The sequence below is a fragment of the Pinus tabuliformis genome, chromosome X (genome assembly GCF_031772625.1).
Source record: "Pinus tabuliformis cultivar Carrire ecotype Pingquan chromosome X, CPIR1, whole genome shotgun sequence".
Lineage (NCBI taxonomy): Eukaryota > Viridiplantae > Streptophyta > Pinopsida > Pinales > Pinaceae > Pinus > Pinus tabuliformis.
The window spans coordinates 1,662,706,032-1,662,721,890 of record NC_142308.1 but is presented as its reverse complement, the minus strand read 5'-3'; the positions used below and the strand labels follow the sequence as shown (position 1 = coordinate 1,662,721,890).

Here is a 15,859-nt window from a genome sequence, read left to right as displayed (position 1 = left end):
TGGTTTCCAAGAGAGTAGAGTCGAAGACACCATCCAGAGCACACTTGGAGATGCAGTCGATCAAATGTCTATGAGCTTGCCTACTCACAAAGATATCAAGTTGTTCGTAGACAAGGACATCAAGATATGACAGCAACAGCATCACAGCAAGCAAGATCATGAACAGTAACTGAAGGCAGCATACCAAATGCAACGAACACAACAAATGAAACGAATGCAATGAATGCAACTAATGCAATGAGGAAGGTTGTTGACAACACAGAGGCGAAACAAAGTTGCAAGCTCAAGCAGATCCACTAATGATGAAAGCAACTTTGGAGACTCAGGCTATGAGGTGATGGCGCGACATGAAGATCGCGCGAAGACAGAGAATGGAACAAAGAAGGAGTTGCATGCAATGCAGCAACTCAAGGAAGAACATGAAGCTGCACAAACAGATGAATGAGTTGCAGCAGGAACAGGAACAGCAATGAGCGCAACATGTACTCACGGATGAAATTGCGCCCGTACAAGTTATAGATCTATCCCAGCAGCTAGCACAGAGTAGACATGGTGAGCAGTGTTGTTGATCGCATGCAAGGGATTCATGTCATTGTGCACACGCATGCGATCCAACCCATTCAGCACACTCACCAAGGCAAAGACAAGAAGCAAGTCCAACTGGAGCTAAACATGTACTTCAGCAAGTTGATGCGCATGGCCACCAGCAACACTTGAAGATTAGCATGGACACCATGCATCAGTGTGTTGTCGATTTAAACTTCAGCCGCACCCAAGAAGACCATACGCATGTTAGCAGACGAGTTGGATGAAGGAGCCGAACCAATGCACCGGTTGCAACAGAGACAAGAGTTCACTTCAGCAAGATGTCACCATGGGGTGCATGCACACCATCACGGACGACCAAGCTTGGCATCATCTCACCACCTTCACCATCACAAGCATGTCAAAGAGTTGGTCTCACCATAACAGACCAAGTGTCAGTGATGTCTTGCATGGCTTGCTCAAGCCATTGAGCACATGTGCATTGTAATGTAACATCGTGTCAAGTGGAAGTTCAAGTGTCAATAGTTGGATGTAACAGTAATAGAATAAATGAAGAGTCATGAGGGTAGATGAACTATCACAAAGGGGAATGTCAAGGGTCACCCCACCCTTTGCTATAAATAGAACCTCGTAACTCATTGTATGGGCTTTTGGTCAGCCAACCTTATGATAAGACTATCTTGGAAAGAGCTTGGACAGTATTCTAACGCCCCTTGGCTTCTCCACTGCACGGAGCTAGTTCATCTCTTTGGAGGAGCAGGCGGATGTGGCTGCAACATTCCACTATTGGGGCTAGCAGTGTACATGGAGGTATTGTATAACTGGAACTTACACTTCTTTATATAATAAGAGCCAACTCGTTTCATGCATATGTTGTATTGTATTCCAGCTATCTTGTTTACTCTAAATGGCATATGTATTTGCTTTCTTACGCACGCATGTATGGATTGTTCTGTATGAGCATGTATGAATCTTTATGAAATGTGTTGATTTGTTTAACCATCACTTTGGATTACCAGCTGACTTGCTTTCCAGCGTGTGATGCATCTTCGCTCGTGTGTTCCCTTCCCATCCGAGTACTATTACAAGTTGCCAAGGGGTGCACTCATCTCAACCCACCGGTGTTAGAACCTCTCATGCACCTTCCTTGACTCACTACAGCAGTCACACCCTTGCTACCAACAGAGTTATCTTACTTGCGTCTATGCGAAATCACGGTCAAGGCATTGCTATATGACCCACTATTGGGACTCCTATACCAAACGGCCTGAGGTCTAATTGGGACTCCTTACCAGGGAGATCTCCTTGACATGTTGGCAGGTCCAACACCGTCAACATGTTGTTGATGTCATCTCTATATAAGAGTGATCTAAATTTCCCTTGTAACCTTTACCGAAACAAAGGTAACCGAGTCTCTTTTCCTTCTTCCGAAACTTAGAGATTTGCGAAGATGTTCTCTGTGATTATGTGAAGAGCGTAGCTTCTTACATATAGCGGTTTGTTTATGTATTCAACCCAACATGACCATTTGAATCGTTGTGACACTTCTGGTGAGACGACTTAAGTTATTACTTTATATTGCAGGCTGACATCAAGTCAAGAGGACTGTGCTTGTCTTTTGGAGGGCTTTCTAAACACTAGATTGACTCATATACATTTTACGTATGCTCAAGAAGAGCCCTTCATACATGACATTAATTCTTTGACCTTAATGACAAATCCTAAGGCTCTCAATGGGAGCCATCTAAAATAAAATCACTTTCTCATGAAACCCATGAAGCAAGGCTTACAAAAATAATTATATTTCCTTTATTACACCATTTACAAAGGTCACTATTACATGTCATTATGAAGACCGAACCTAGTTACACTTTTCAACACTACATACCATAATTATAGCCACACATATAATCCATTGGGCCATTACTCATCCACTAACTATGGGCACAACTCCTTCTGCACTAGTAGTAGACTAAATGTATTGATCAACTAAATAGAAATCGCAAGTATAGTTTACTGCCATGAATAACTATTTTGTTTGACAAATTAACCCTAGAGTTTACTTTTGAAGAAAGATAGAAACAACCCCCAATGTAGATATCATATTCTACAAATGAAGTATCAACCACAGGCAATGTGTTGAACTAAGCTTTTTGTGTATGGTCAACAAAAGGTTTGATTCGAGGATGATAGGTATTTCTTACCAAGTAAATACATTTGGGCTAATGTCAAATACATTGTAGTAATCAATTAAGTGTGGATTGGTTGGATGTGTTCAAATAAGGTTCCATTAATTAAGTGTGTAAAGTGCAACTTCAACTTCAAGTAGTATCAATTGCAATTAAATATGTGGCATTGACAACTAGTATACATTAGTGTGAGATGTTGTATTCAAGTTCTTGATAACAAATCAAGATTTGATCCATGCTATGGCATTAAATGTGTAGATTAGAAGATAGAGTAAGAACATTAATTATGTGCATGATTTAAAAAAATGGTTAAGCTTTGTTGGTAGTGGATTGATTGCGTGGAGAATCCATCAACCAAGAAGGAATATTATTGGCATACTTGGACTAATTGCACACTAAAATGTCATGGGCACAAGAATAGTTGATAGACGATTGTTATCTAAAAATTGAAATCTATCATAGTCTTGCACCATAGTTTTTTGATATCAAGCTCTTTGATATCTATCAATGCCTACACAAATTGAGGTGAATTCCTAGAAGGTCAACTGTTGAGTAGACTAAGTGTTGTCATCATATCAAACAATAGTATTTTTCCTTGTATAAGTTTGATAGTTGCCTTTTTGCTTGCCTTGTATGCTAAACATCCTTTGTAGACAATTGTGCATTGGAGCTAAGAAGGACAAAGTTCAGTACTTTGTCTCTTCACCTTTTTCCTCATGTGTTGCTTGTGATTAAATGACCAAGGACCTATCCTTGGGAATTTATATTTTTCTGGTATATTGACGTGTATTGAGCTTATCTACCTTGGAGAGTGTATTTTTTGGCTTAGTCAAAGATTGATCAACAAATTGCAACAATAGAATTACAAAGTTTTAAATCCTAATTAAATATAGGTGAATTTGAATTGATTTTGATGAAATTGGGGTAATTCCATGATTAACTTGACACATAGTTATTGCCTTGCAATATACTATAGCTCAATTGTCGACAGAGAATGGAGGATAGAAGAAAAGGATCAATGGGTTGGAGAAAGCCAATCCAATACTCAATTAGAGAATGAGGATGCCTTCTTACAGGACTCTTTGATCATCAAATTTGCTAGCCTCCAAGTAGATAAATTCTAGCTTCTTAATGAATACCACAATTTGAAAAATGATTGTAACTTTTATTGTTGGAGATGACAAAGAAACATGAGACTATCGAAGATTACAAGATTGAAAACAAGGTCTTGAAGTTGAAGTTAATTGACTACAAATTGTTGTAGGGAAGTCTATTGTTGAGAATATTAATGGTGTGTTAAAAACCACTTATGATGGTGCATATAATGATGTTGCTTGTAGCCATGTTTATTGTAAAATGGATGATTGCATGCCCCCTCCTCGTTCCTTGTTAATTACTACTGCTATGAATTCTCCTATCTTCGAAAAACATGTTACAAGTATTGGGTTGTTGTGCCAAGAGGCATTTTCCAGCCTAGTATGGAAGAGATGTGTTGTTGTCTTGTCCTGTCCTGTTATGTAAAAATATTGAATTGGTCAAATTACACAAAAAATAATAATAATTATTATAATTTCCCTGATGGGGGTGGCGATGTGTGGTGATAGTGAGTTTGGGGGAGGACCCACCACTCCTTGCCTTATGCGGTCTCTTCACATGGTACGCAGTAGTTTACTCGAATGTAGGATTTAATGCACAAAACTCTCCAAAATTTGGGTGTATTCTATATTAACTAGTTGATAGATTCAGTGATGGCGTTGGCAGATTATGGGCATAACAGAAGGAGGAAGATGTCAAGCTTTGGTTATGCAAGTTGGTAGTCTTGTCATGCTTTTCCTAGCACGACATCCTATGCTTGGGGTCACTGCATTGGAGTGGGGATTCTGTTGGTGTGAAGTTGGTTGTTTGAAGGGAGCACAGGGGTGGAAAATTTGGGATCCTAGTGCAGGGTACTAGTGGAGGTGGCTTTCATGTGAGCAGAGTTCAACTTCATACAAGCAAATCTGATTTTGTTAGTGTGCAAAGGAAATTTGAAGCCCACACTTGTGTTTTATAGTCTCATAAGCATGCTAAGACTTTTCTTGTTCATTGATGTGTCTCCTCTCCCTTGTGAGTTGTTTGTATCCTTGGGCAAGACCAATGTTGCACGAAGCGTCCCCCCACCCCCCCCGGTTCCAAGCCCGGAAGCGCGTCCCATGCGGAAGCGCCTAGGAAGCTTCGCCGGAAGCGCGCTTCCGAATTGTTTTGCCGCTTCTTGGACTTTTCGGAAGCGCGCTTCCAGACCTCTAAAGCATGCTTTGTACGGCGCTTCGGCAGTATGAAGCATGGCACTTCCGTACGATTCCGGAAAAGTGCCGCACTATTTAGAAAAAAAAAAAAAAAAAAAAAAAAAAATCAATTTTTTTTTAATTTTAGGTGAGTTTGCTTGTTGGGGGTGGGTCCACCTTGGGTTAGGGTGAGGAATGAAGGCAAAAAAAAAATATAAATATAGCATATGCTCCCTCATGGTAATGTTAAATTCTTAAAATAAAAGTGACATTCTCCTTTATTTTTCATTTTCATCCTTTTACTTAAATTTTTAACATTACCATGAAATGACTCAGGATGTTTGAGAGTGGTTCCAGCCTCATTGGACTTCATATGGAGAAAATAGAATTTCATATCCTATTCAAAATTCAGCAGACTTAACAATTTTCAGGAATTCAGGATCAATGGGATTGTGGCATTTCATTAGATTATATCAAGTATGAAGGTATGCGATTAGCATTTAATCAAGAGCACCAAGCCCTATATGTACCCTAGTGTTGGTGGTGTTAATTGTTGAACTCCTTTGTCATGCGACACGCCCTTAGCAAAAAAATTACCTTTCAATCAAGTAAAAATCATCAATCAAGCATGTTAAGCTTTTTCTACCATATTTTAAGTCTTGAATTAGGTAGTTTGATCAAAATTGGGCAATGTTGACTAATATCCCTAAACAATTGAGGTAGAGGCAAAGGCTAGACAAGAGGAGACGAATCTAGATTCTAGATGGTTGATGCATCTAAATGGTTGATGCTCGAATAATTAATCATTAATGTACAATGGACGTTATATCTATCTTGATTTATGCAAAAATATGCATTTTTTCATGTCTTCTACAACTAATTTGGTGTTTGGGATGTTTGTTTTGAGTATAAATGAAAATATATATATATATATAGCAGACGCTTCGCTTCCTAGATTTTTGGAAAATGACGCTTCCGCATCCCCGCTTCCAAAAAACGTCCCCGCTTCGTGCAACATTGGGCAAGACCATTGGTTTCTTCCTGCTATTACTACCAGTGGGAGTCTTTTAGTTTGGGTCTATAAGGTTTATAGCCAGAAGGCTTTTCACTCTTCTGAATTAAGAGTTTGGGTCTTATTGCATTCATCTGTTGTTGGGTATCCTGGTGTTTTCTCTACTTTTGGGACTCCCATGCAGTCCTGAATGTAGATGGCAAGAGGTATGGGGTCTATTATAGGTCTTGGGATGGTTGTATGTTTCCTGAAAATCTCCTAGGCTACCTATGGAGATGGGTCTTTCAAAATTTAGCAAATGGAGGTCTTTCTTATGGGTTAGGATTGAAGCCTCTTATTGTTTGTTGCCCGATGTCTACTGCGAAGTGGTCCTCCTTAGAGGCTTCTAGCTTTTGTGTGTTGTTGAGGGGGTGTGGTAAAGTGGTGGTGGGTGTGGAGATTGGTGCAATGTTGTTTAAGTTGTGGCAATTTAGGTGTGTTATAGTGATTGTGAGGAGAATTATTTGGAAGGGGAAGTGCTAGTTGGGGGTGGCTTTGCTTGGTCATAAATGGAATTGTATTGACCATCAGCTCTGCGTGGGTCTTGGAGTTGGGAGATATAATTTGGTATTGTTACAAGTCCATTCCATGTTGTTTTAGTTGTGGAGTTTTTGGGGGGAACAAACGTTCAAATTATGGATTGCCAATGTGGCAAGGCCTGAAGGGGCATAGGCCCAAGAGGACGAAGGGCATATCACAAGAGGATTGACGTGGAGCTGTGGGAGGAGGTGGACCACAACTTAGCGCTCTCTCCTAGCAGGGTGGATCTTCCACCACCCTTATAGTGCTCTCTCCTAGCAGGGTGGATCTTCCACCACCCTTAGATGTTCTTGAGAATCAACTGCGGCATATCACTCTTCTTCTTGAAAGGCTAGGCCAAGGCTGCCATGATGATTGAAATGCGATAATTGGCTTCATGAATGATATGCAGTGCAACCAATGGCACATTCAAGATCGGTTGGCAACATTGCAACAAGGCCAGAGGAGGCTCTATGAGAAAATGGATTACTTGGAAGGGAGGATGGATCACATGGAAACTCATGTCCATTGTGGCTTTAAACCCCGATATCTCCTAGAAATGGACCAGACACCATAGCTTAGGTTAATTCCTCTTATCCATAATGATTGTGGGCTATATTCTTATCCTAGTTGTATTTTTGTTTCATTGGTCCTTCCATTTCTAGGTTATGGATCGTTACTGGCATTTTGTTATCATTTTTTGTGTCTCCATTCTAGCCAACAAATCTAGTAGGAGTGAGGCCAAAAGACTTTTGAAAATTGGGTGAATCTATTTTAACGTTTTTCTGAATTAATAGAATCCTTTTGACTGACAAATAATAATAATAATAATAATAATTAATTAAAACATTTTGAATCTATCAAATTATATAAAAATTAAAAAAATATATGTCTTTTGTTTAAATAGAATAAAATAAATAATTAAATTAAGTATAATTAATAATTAAACCATCCTAGATCCATCTAAACTCTAAATCTATCAAGCACCCATCTATTAAGGTGCAAACGTCTTTTAGAGTCACCAGGCAACTTTGGTAGATCTGCAGTTAAGAAACAAGATGGATATAGACTGGTGACTATTGAATAAGATGGAATACACAAGAGGTCGACTTGGGCAGAGTGGGAAGGTTGTTGCTGTTCCAACCATTCATGAGCTAAAACAACCTAGAACAAGTGTTACATATTATTGGAATTCATTAACAAATAGAATTGCCTCTATATCGACTATTGTCTGCTTTGTTGTAGGTGGAGTGGATACCATATGACTAAGCTACAAAAAGAGAATTGGAATTGTCTAATGATGGTTTCACTAAGTCAACTGAACATTTCGTTGACAATTAGATGCTAGATTTGGAAATTGTTAATTCAGATGACAATGTTATATGTGTAGGATTGTCCTAAACCTTTGGTTTATTTGACATTTGAGGATCTTATATTCTTATTGATCCATTTTATTTTTCAATTGAGGTTCAAACAATTGTATCAATTAACTTATTTTTGACTCAAGATTTTGTTATTTGGTGATGTGTTTGATATGTTTTTCCTATGACTTGTGCGCTATAAGGGGGGATGCTAATTATATTTATTGATGATTAAACCCAAATTGAGATGTCTATTTGATTAATTAGGAGAGTTGGGGTATGTAGAGACTAATTTAACTTGTCATTGCAAAATAGTGTGCAAGTAAACATGAGTTTCCACTCTCATTTATAGAATGCCAATAGTGATGCCAATTAAAAAAAGTTGTGTTGTAGTAGACACTATGTGATGATGGTTGAATCCTTTGATACTCATTTTCAACATATTTTGTTTATATGAAGGGAAAAGACTACTTGCCTGTTATGTATTTGGCATGTTTTGTTGTCTAGTTGAATGCTTGACTACGATTGTTTATACATTACTTTTGGGAATTTGTTATTGTATTGATCTTTTTTAAATATGTTCTTGCTTATCAATGTGATTGTTTCACTAATTTCATAGTAAATTTGGTGGAGAATCTTGTTGAGGTGATAGTTGTTAAAACTTCCTTTCAAAGAAGTGTTCTATCTTGAATTGTATCAATTTTCTTTGGTTGTGATCACTTGTAGTCACTCTCATATAGAAAAAGGTTTTTTATATAATTTGATTATAACCTAATTTGTCCTCCAACCTAGTATAAGAGGGGGCATTGAAGCCTATGGTTCTTGGGGTAAACTCACCTTGCCAAAAAAGTGTAGTCTACCATGAAGAAGGAGTTGACTCTGAGCCCTCAACTTTGGAGCAAAATCATGTAGTTTGATCACCAGGAGACCCATGAGACCCATCTAGTACCCCAAATACAAATCGGGGGCCCACACGATGATTTGCATGGATATCTAGGGGCCAACCCCTAGAGGATAATTTTTGGAGCTCACTTCTTTTAGTTTGTCACCAAGAGCTCAATGCATGCCTCCAAGAGTCCCACACAGTGATGATGTTAGCATTCAACCAGCGTATTTGTATGTTTTGCATTGGCTATGCGGTTGGCTTGTAACCACACTTAGTTTTTGCTCATCATTTGACAACTATGAGGGGATTTTAGGCTAAATTAAAGTTCATTAGACACATAAATAAGAGAGAGGTCATTTGATCCTCTCATCATCGTCACACTTGGAATTTGACTTCTTGAGAACTCACACTTGTTTCTTTGGGCTATTGGAGATCTTTTGGATCCATTTCGATATTTGGAAGCTAATTCGATGTTGTCTTAGGAGCTATTTCTTGGATGACAAATGGATATGTTTCATGTTATCTTGTACGTGCTTTATATTGATGAAACTTATTTTTCTCTTGAAATTGTTTAATGAATGGAATTGTTGCTTCTAGAATGTGTTAAATTGCCCTAATTATTGAATATCATTTTTTTGGAAAGGCTTTCTAGTTGAGAATTGTATATATTATTCATTGGATGACATGTAACGAATCTTCCTAGTGGAGTAATCCTTTAACTGTCCATCAAACTCTATTATCTTTGAAGTGGGTAAATGCTTGAAATTGGTACCTAGGGCATCAATTTTAGCAACCTTTTAGCACATCTTGAGCCTTCTAAGACTCACTAATCCAAGTCCTTGGTGGTCAACTTCACTTTTCTTCCATAAATTCTCTCTCCAAAATTTCAATCCTCTTTATGTAGGATGTCTAACTAGGGCATAGGGAGAAACTTTAGGGCATAGGGAGAAATTGTAGGATGTCTAACATCAAGCCTAGGGTCTTGACTACATGACCTCAAAGTTTGGTGGGCATCCACTTAGATTTAATCCACAAAATATTTTTCCCTAGGTGTTGCCCTAAGAGGGAAACCCTAGATAGTTTTCCTCAACTTGCCGACTTCTTTGACGGTTGTATGATCTTAGTACTTGGTGAAGTATATCATAAGAATCCCTTCTCATTCCCTTGATCTCGGAAGTATCTCCATCAACCTAAAATCATACTTGGTGAAGTACATCATAAGAAGCCCTTCTCATTCCCTTGATCTCGAGAGTATCTCCATCAACCTAAAATCATGAAACCCTAGATCTTGTGCCTCTTTTTCCTATGTCTCTTATAGGAAACAGAGTGCCTTTTGAAGCCTTTTATCATAACTTTGATCATTCCTTAAGAGATCCTACTTCATCTCCTTACACCTTAAACCCTAGAAAACCTATTATAGGTGATCATAATCCTACCGAGACTCCTATCAGTGAAGCCATTATACATCCGATAGAAATGAAATGAAATATATCTTGAATCTTGATGTTTGCTAAAAATAAAATTATGTTGTAAAGAGATAGCAGCAATCATGAGACACCCATACAAAAATAAGGGGGTACACAAGTACACCAACAACAAAAATGAAACAACTTGTCTATAGAAATAAGTTATTGTGAGGGAAAACCCTAGAAAGTCTTCAAGCAATATAATGTGTTCAAAAAATTTCCCAATGGGAGAAAAAGGAATTTAATGTGGTTAAGAGAGACAGAGTAGTTTGGAAAATGGTGTAATATCTTCCAAAATACATGATATGAAACTTAAAGTGTATGTTGAGTGTGATTATGAAAGAGTGACATTATGTTCCTTGGACATGTGTGAGGATTTTATTAATGAAAGGGATGGTAAAAAAATCACAAATTGTTACCTTATTGTGCAAAAATCTATAAACAGTCAAAGGAGATCTATTCTTTGCATAAGGACAACCCATTCATTTTCTTAGATACGGAAAATTCAATTAGTGACTAACAATTTGTCTATTTTAGCTAGTAGTTGATGGAGACCATCCTTTAGTAGCTTAAGGATAACCCATTCACCTTTTTGGATAGAGGAAATTTATTTTGTTGCGAGCAATTTGTCAATATTAGCTTTTACTACAATCTGGAGATGGCAAGGGCTTGAAGGTGGGCACTACTACACTAGTTTAGCATTGTCTAGTAATCAAATTTGCATGACACCGATATCTTTTATACACTTAAAATCCTTGTAGCTCCAAGCTAATATGTATGCATAACCAATGGATAGTGGCTATTCTTTGCAAAAACATCCTCGTGCTAGTAAGGTGGGGTTTATGTCTCTCATTAGCCATTGTGTTTTGAAAAATTCAACAGGAATTCATATCAATCATTATGTAAAATCCTTTTATATGAGCAAAAGGGAAGACCTAATTAAATGACAAGAAATGGGATGTTGCCGAAACTAAGGGTGAGAATAGAATTTGACTATTGTATTTCTGAAAACAAAACTAGTGTGATGCTTGGGGATTTTTATGTGCAAAATAAGTTATATCCTAAATCTACGGGGCCAACATAGCAAAAGGTCACTAGCCATGACAACACTAAGCCACGTGATCTTTCGATGAATTGCATCAAACAAGGATTCATAAGTGCGTGAATTTCAATCCACAAGGGATTAAGGTTGAGGATTGAAATTTCAGGTTTATTAGTAACCTATTTTACTATTAACACATTTTCTTTATTTACTCAAACATGCATATTTCCCATCAAAGTTGACCTAAACCTAATAGAATTTTGCATCCACCAAAAATCATAACCTTGAACAAAATCACAACCCGAACAATAACATTCTTCAAAATACCTTGTCCCATATATGACAATGGATTCTATAAATAAAAGTACTCAAGTCCATGCTATAACTTCGAAAACTCCCTAGTAAATAAGTTGTATTCAATAAATATTTGCTATTCTCCTTGTACTAAGGATACTCATGCTATTATAGAAAAAACGGAAATGCTTATTTCCACACCAGAAGAAGTGCAAAATAGTAAATCAGTTGATTAACATAAACACTTCAGCTATCAATATCCTAAGTTTTTATATTCTATCTTTTAGAAAGACTCAACATTTCACACTAGAAATTTTATTATGTATAGGTCACGAGGCGTGAGGTCGGGGATTCGACATTCATGTCCAAAGAAGTAAAACAAAACGCCTCAACGCAAAAGCCACGGGTAAAGAGGCCCAGAGGTCACGGGTTCGAGACACAATTAACAAGGAAAATGAAAAGCATTGAATCTTTACCCGCTCATGAATGAAGGCGCCAATGGTGGCTGTGTATTCGAAGCGACAGAAATGGTTGAAGCTGTGGACTACGCAGGTATCCTCAATGTTTTTCATGCTCTGCTTGTCGTAGTGAGGAGACAAGAAGAGGTCACTGCCGCCGCCCCTTTTGAGTCCGGCCTGTAAGACCACCGTACTCCAACCTCCACATTCTTTTTCGCGCCGCTTTCAATCTTCTCCACCCGCGCTGCGTAAGGCGGCTGATTCCGATGCTGAACGCGCATGAGCACTGAGTCTCCCACTGTTAAAAACCGACCGCAGCCAAGGTCGATTTAGATAGGGAATATCATACCTGATGATATACCCCGACAGAAAATAATCTTTATTTTCAGCTGAATGACCTTGCCGTTAATTCTAGGTGCTGCATTGCAACGGCTCCTTTGCGTCAACTTCACCATCGGCGCGATTCGAACCCCACCCTCCGAAACCCCTAAACAAAAGTACAGTTTTTTAACCGTGTTGCAGGAATAATTTTCGCGCCATTGACATCATGCCGTTACTTTTGTTTCATCCTCTCCGCCCCTAGCTGGCTGGAATTCAAGCCCTCCCTCAACCCGAGTCAAACTATACCGTCATAATATGCTTTTCCATTTTCTCAGTCCTCCTATCTTTTACTCTATTGTAATACCATTATAAAATATATTTAGACGGTGAAAATATATAGACACATATAACCTTTTTTATTTAGTTAAAGAAATTTATTTATAGTTATATTAAAAAAAAAATTAATTTTAGGTATTATTTAAAAAATTATTATGTTTACTTAGAAGGTTTAAAGCAGATGTATTCACTTGTTAGAATTTTAGTAAGAGAAAATCTAATTATATTAAAGGATAGTATGGCATATAAATTTTAGGGGTTAATTTTCTATGTTTTTATCCAAAAAAGATTCGCCAATTTTCATTTCTCCTAAAATCGATTTGTCAAAATTTTATAGGATAAAATTATTTTACATTAAAAATCGCCAAAACTTTATACAGACTATCAGCAAAATTTTATAAAGGCTATATAAAATCATTAGAACCTTAAATGTTTTTATAAAAATATTACCAAACATTTTACAATTTCCATATTAGGGATTAATAAAATTCGCCAAGGTTTCTAAACTTTAAAATAAATTTCCGTCCTTAAAATTTCCCCTGACCTAGGGGTAATTATATTGTTACTCAAACCATAAATTAGATTTGTTAATTATTAAAAAATTATGCAATTTGACAAACAAAACAATTATCAATATAATATAACAAGTGTTGCATGCAGCCGGTAGTCCCTGCCGGGGTCTGCCAGAAGGTCATTATTTTTAAATGATTTGTATTACTCATAGTACAATACTGAAATCGTAAGAGTAATTTTTTATTTTGTAATAAAAAGATGTGGGTCGAAATTGTTTTCAGATTATTTTTGCAGATTTGTTTTTAAACAAATTGTATTGGTCAGAGTACAATGTTGAAATCGTAAGGGAAGTAATTTTTTTTATTTTTTAACAAATATGTCTTGTCTATTGTTGGCAAAGCAGTGGTGGTATAACCATGAATGGGAAATCCAATATAGTTATTGAATTAATTGTTCATTCTGAAATACAATACACTATATAAGACATTGAACTGTTGGTCATTATGAAATACACGATGTAATTACTGAATTAATTGTTTATTCTAAAACACATGATATAAGACACTAAAGTTGTTATTCATAATTCGTTCATTCTAAAATACATGATATAAGACGTTGAACTTGTTATTCATAACTCGTTCATTCTGGAATACATGATATAAGATGTTCTGGAATACATGATATAAGATGTTGAACTGGATGTTCATAATGAAAGACATAAAAATAGATGGTTTTATGATAATAAAAAAACTAACATTCACGAATGTGATTTTATTGTTATAATATTTCCTTGTAGTTTAGGCCTATTACTCAATAGCTTAAATTTTTCGAAATCCCTAGAACATGGTTTTCACGTAAGAGCGTGTGAAACGTTACGAGTAAAAAAATATTGTAGGTATATTCAAATAAGTATATGGGAATAATTTACTTTCATTAATTAAAAATTAATAAATTTATTATATTTTTCTTTATTATTTTTATTTAAATAAATTTTTAACTCTAAATTATATATATATATATATATATATATAATTTATTTGATAAATAATTTAATATAAAAAAAAAATATTTTTCAAATATTTTAATGTATAAAAAAAAAATTAAAATATAATTTTTTAAATTTTAATTAATTATCAATAATTATAATTATAGATAAATAATAAAGAGTTGAATTTTACAAAATATTGATAAAATATTTTAGTAATTTAAAAGTTTTTTACTTTTCAGTTTAATTAAAAAAAAAACTCTAAAAAATAAGAATTAGTATATTTAATATAAAGTAGTTGTTGGAGGTTTTCATTATATTAAATAAACTAATTATAATAACAAAATTTTAATAGATTTATAAAGGATAGGGTTAAGAATTGCTATAAAGATATTATATATTTATAAAGTAGTTAAGAGTGTATTTAATAATTTTAAATATATTAAATAAATTTATAATATTGCAAAAAATGAATAAAGATAAAGAATTAAGAAATTGTTATAAAATATGATTTATGTAAAAAGAAAAAGAAAATGTTAAGAGTATATTTATAATAATTATGTTACACAAAATAAATCATAATATAGGAAAATTTTAAATAGTAATAAAGAGATAAGGAACTATAAATAGTAAAATGCAGCATAAGAACCATAAATATCCAAATATTAGTTCCTTGCTAATATTAGTCATATGTTAGGACATTTATCTACAATATATTAAATGTGAAATTAATCATAATTTTTTCTCACCTAATATTAATAAAGTATGATATTGACTCATAATATTTTAAGCAAGCTTATTTATAAATTAAAAATAATATTAATAAAATATAATATTTACGAATAATATTTTAAATAATTTTATTTATAAAATAAATATAATAAATTGATGAATAATCTCCACTATTAAAAAATTTCTAGCAAATCCCTTTAAATGTAGATATCTAACTATTACTTTTATAATTAATAATATTAATTTATAAAATGTTATTTTCTTAACTTTATTTAAGAACTAAATTTATATACTCGTCATAATTTATAATAAAAGAATTAAAACAAATAAACAAATGTTGAGCCACGCAGAACCATCGTTTGCGAACGAAAGTCATTAACTATTTGATGAGAAAGCTTCATGGGCTACACGCGAATTTATATTCTAAAACACACCATGCGTGCTCTGGCGTCACGTTTGCTAACATTGTCCACGTTTCAAATACCACTATGAATATTCAAATAATTAAAAAAAAATCTAACAGATCATGAATCAACAACTTTTTATAACAAATTATTTAAGCAGATATATAGAAATGAATCTCTATTTTCGCTCATAAACTCACTTCTTTGTTTATCTTCTGTCTGTTAGATTGGGTTGGAGAGAATGAGCTTCTCAATTATCACCCTTATTATTTCTACTTTGCTTCTGGTTGCCTATTTTGCTGCTGTCTCCCACTTGATAGAGATATTCATGTATAACAACCCTTAGGATATATCTTACAGCATATTGAATTTTAATGGAGTGGCAGAAGCAATCATATATACCGCAGAGTTTTCCCCAGTGAGTATGAGAATTTCCTGTGTACCCGACGTAAGCAATGGCAGTCGTTGCAGAGACCCTCGCCGATACGAGCG

At 35.3% G+C, this 15,859-nt stretch overlaps 1 long non-coding RNA gene across 1 annotated transcript in view; it reads right to left on the bottom strand.

Annotated features, from left to right (window-relative positions):
• Window positions 1–12,690, bottom strand: part of LOC149146390 (uncharacterized) — a 42,523-nt gene extending 29,833 nt beyond the window's left edge. The window contains exon 1 of the long non-coding RNA XR_016264327.1: window positions 12,095–12,690. This is a non-coding gene — a long non-coding RNA (uncharacterized LOC149146390). The remainder of the gene's footprint in view (window positions 1–12,094) is intronic.
• Between the last annotated feature and the right edge of the window lie 3,169 nt (window positions 12,691–15,859).